The sequence below is a fragment of the Papaver somniferum genome, chromosome 5, assembly GCF_003573695.1.
Source record: "Papaver somniferum cultivar HN1 chromosome 5, ASM357369v1, whole genome shotgun sequence".
Lineage (NCBI taxonomy): Eukaryota > Viridiplantae > Streptophyta > Magnoliopsida > Ranunculales > Papaveraceae > Papaver > Papaver somniferum.
In genome coordinates, this window is record NC_039362.1 from 112,020,380 (window position 1) to 112,024,628 (window position 4,249).

A 4,249-nucleotide genomic window follows, 5' to 3' on the forward strand; every position below is an offset into this window, starting at 1 on the left:
GAATCGATTACAATTAATTCACGCGTAGCCTTGCATAATCCCATGAAGTAGGGGAGAAATAATGACAAAAACAGAAACCATGACAAAAATAGGGAATAAAGAGAGATGTGAGAAACTGCACAAATTACAATTAATTCGCGTGTAGCCTTGTGTTTGGTCAATTTTTTTATAGGTTTCATTTTTCTTCCTGCCCCTACCCGGCAAATCTTAAAATCGCAACATATTCTTTTTTGGAAAAATCTAGCCTTTAAAAATTGATTTAATTTTAACAAAAAAAATAAAAAAAGTAATTTGAAAATTAAAAAATTAAATTAAAACAAAACAAAGAAAAATTAACCAAAGGTGACTAAATAATTTACGTATTTTAGGACGCCTTTTCTCACCGTACTACCACTACTTCTTCCACCACCACATTATCGTCACCACTCCACCCGTCTCACCAATACACACCACCATTATCCCCACTGCCGATCCACCACCATCACAACCACCATTAGTGCTTAATTTACCTATCTTAGGACCCCTTTTCTCACCCTACTACTGCTGCTTCTTCCACCACCACATTATCGTCATCACTCCACCAGTCTTATCACTGCCCACCATCACAACCACCATTAATGCTTACTGATATGGTTAATATTAAATAAATTTATTATGTATCAACAAAAATATATTCATTTGAATAATTAAAGAAACATTTATTATGAAATATCAATTGAACATTTGTTATTAAATTTTAAACATGATCATTTATAACGGTAGATTTATGGCAAGTATAAATTTGATCGTTCTTTATCTAGCCTAACTTGTCCAAACTTTGTTTTGTATTCTGGAAATGTAATCAATTTTATTTTAATACTGAAAACCGTGATTTATTCGATCGGGTACTATAAATAGCTGAGATCCCATTTGGGTGATCCAACGGTCATGAGCATATTGTCTTATATGATTTAGTATCTGATGAGTGCCAAATATTGTATATATTTGCACCTTTTTATTGGCATTTAACTCATCTTTTGTGCACTAACGCTCCATTTTATCCCATATTCTGTGTTTTCGTTGTTTTCAAGAATAAATATTTTTCTTAATTAATTTTGCATTTTTAGGTACTAAATAAAGCCTGGTTATCTCACGGAGCGAAAAGAGCAAAGGAACGGCAAAGACTCCCGCTAGGAGGAAGCGAAGAATGATGTTTGCAAGAGCCGGATCAATTAGAAGTGGGTTTGAAGAGGAAGAATTGTTCTTAAAGAAGATATAGGCTTGGCATACCCAAGGCCCAAAACCCTTACCCAAATCCATTTCCATTATCCATACCCATTTCCATGAGAGCCGTCAGATTGGATCCATCTCATCATCCAACGGCCACCTCATCATTGTGCATCAAAATCCAAAGCTCCTGTCAAACACCATAGTACCTAACCCCATCTTGAGCCGTCAGTTTCGTTGCATCTCATCATCCAACGGTCACTCCAAGCTTCATCCCATCATACCGTTCAATTACATCCAAAACTGATCATCCAACGTCGTTCGTTCGCTGTGCATCAGACTCCGATGTACCGCTCAACACCGAATCATCAAATATCTTCTACACCAGTCGAGCCAAACTCTCCCTTTCTCCCAAAACTATTTTTCTCCCCGACCAGAGCTCTGCAACTCCATCTCTTCACCCTCACCCTCTGCGCCACCATCTCCATACCCTTTCCATCACCAAAAACCCCATAAACTCATTCCCTAGTTTCCTCTCTTTCTCGTTCTTAGCACCCACACACCCTAGGTGCTACAATCAAGAGAGAGATGAAACTAGGGTTTCATCACAGTTGAAGAGGAGACTCAAATCGAGGAGTTGATCGAGCAGACAATAACAGAAGAGAGATGGGTTCGACAGAGGAGACAAATTCAGAGCATGGGTTGGCGTCAATTTGCAGAGGGGACAACAATTCAGAGAAGTATGGTGAGATTGTTTTGACCTAAATTTCTAAAACCCTAATTCTGAAATTAGGGATTTCTTTGAGATAAATTGTAACTATAAGTAGCTTGATGTCGGTGTGTGTAGAATTATGCCTGGATTAGCCAGAGCACCACCAAGAGGCATGGAATAGCCAGGACCTCAACTGTTAATTTTGTTTTCAATATCAGTTCATTTTAATCTTCAGTTGTTTCATCAAATTCATCATGTTCTAGTTTATTTGCTAAGGGGGAGATGAAATCATGATGCTTCTTCTAATTTAATCCAAGCTAGATATTGTGCTTGTTGTGATGAAATGTTTAGGATATTCTTAATCAAAGCACTTTAGTTGTGATTAGAACATCCTTTAGGTTGTCAAAACACCTAAGTGGCTTCTCTGCGGGTAGTTGCAGTGTGAGAGCCCCAACTACTACAAGGTTTAGAATTATCTTAGTGCCTTTAGCCTCTTTTCTAACCCAACCCTTTGATGAGCAGCAGGCATAGAACCTCCACTGCCATCTAGTTAGTCAGTTGAGCCAAGAAGCTCACTGATAACTATAAAAGGGACAAGAGCAGTATTGAACTGAGATTAACTTAGTCTAGGTGAAATGGTGGAATCTAATCCTAGTCTTCACCCAAAATCCCTCTTTCCTTTACTGTTTCTTGTTTTTATTTGATTCCCTTTACTTCTTTGCTGTCACTTCACTGCCTTAGGCTCATTGCCTTTGTTTCATTAGCTCACTGCCACTGCTACACTTAGAGATCTAGCTTAGCTAGGAAACCTTCAATCACACACACCTAGTCTCTGTGGTTCGACCCTTACTTACACACATCTACTACAACAGACCCTGTGCACTTGCAGGTATAACAAGTAGGCTTCTTTCTTGCTCTTATTTTACACTCTTAAAAGCCTACCAAGTTTTTGGCGCCGCTGCCGGGGACTGGTGCTGTGTTGAAGTTGTTTTCTTGCTTACATTCCTGCATCATAACTTGCATATTCATCTTTGCATTCCTGCATGAGCATTTAGTGTAGCATCTAGTTTAATTTTCCTGTTCTTTGTAGCTTGCTCTTAACTGATAACTCTGTTGAGTAACAGGTGCCTTCTCCAACTGACCTGTTGCTTGCCAAGGACCTGTTGCTGCTTTACCTGCTGCTGCCTGTGGTGCTGCTGCCAACAGCTGCTGTTGCTGAAGCTGTTTCCCCTGCTGTTGCTGAAGCTGTTGCCCCTGCTGTTGTTGCTGTGACCTTGCTGTGAGGGCCACAAACTGACCTGGTGTTGCTGCTGTTTCCTGCCAGGCCAAGCCTGTTGCTGTTGCTGAGTTGATCTGGTGTTGTTGTCTGCTGCTGCTGTAGCTAGACCAAAACACAACTGGGCTACACAAGCTAAGGAAAAGAACAAGGCCCAACTGGGCTGTGCAACTAAAAACAGAGCAGTTGGGCTGTGCTTAAGCAAGTAAGCTTAAACCCATTAAGAGAACCCAACCTGTGGGCTTCCATTTTTAATTTGTGGTCTTGTAATAATTTTTTCCATTTTTTTGTTGGGCTTGTAATTTAAGTTAACTTTTGGGTTTGTATTTGAGCTTAACTGTGGGATTGTCCCTATCAAAATTTTGGGTTTCAAAAACCCAACAAACAACCTAAACAAGTTTAACTGAACCTACCAACTCAGCTGGGCTTCGTTAGTTTCTGGGCTTGCTGAAGTCGTTAGTGGGCCGTGTACCCAAACTCTAGGCCGAGAGTTGGGTTCTGTTTCACAACAATTTTTCCAAAACCCAACAGTGGGCTTGGCCTTTTATCCCATAAAACCAAAGTTTTCAAAACCCAATAAACCAAAGTGTTTTCTTTTCCCATTAAGTCCAAATTTTCTAAAACCCATTAAAAACCAAATTTTGGGCTTTGTAACATAGTTACTTAGCTTTTGAGCCCAATCATGTCTAGATCTTGGTCTACAGTTGGGGAATACAACAAATCCCTTAGAGAACTTGCGTATGGACATACTTCACGTCATGAGCCTCCCATAGACCATGATGCCAATAGTTATAGGAATTATTATGGACATTTTCAAAGTCCCGAGCTTCAATACATGAACCCTACTGACTATTCGCACATGCATCGTTCGCCACAACGTGAAAATGAACATTTTGCTAATGCCTCACTCACACAATCATCTCTTGTGGATCAATTAGAAGCTCGAATCGCAGCTTTAGAAATGCAATCACATGAGAAATCTGTCACATCTAATTTTCTTAGGCAACCTGAAATCTATGCATGTCCCGCATGTGGTAGTTTAGACCACCCTGTTG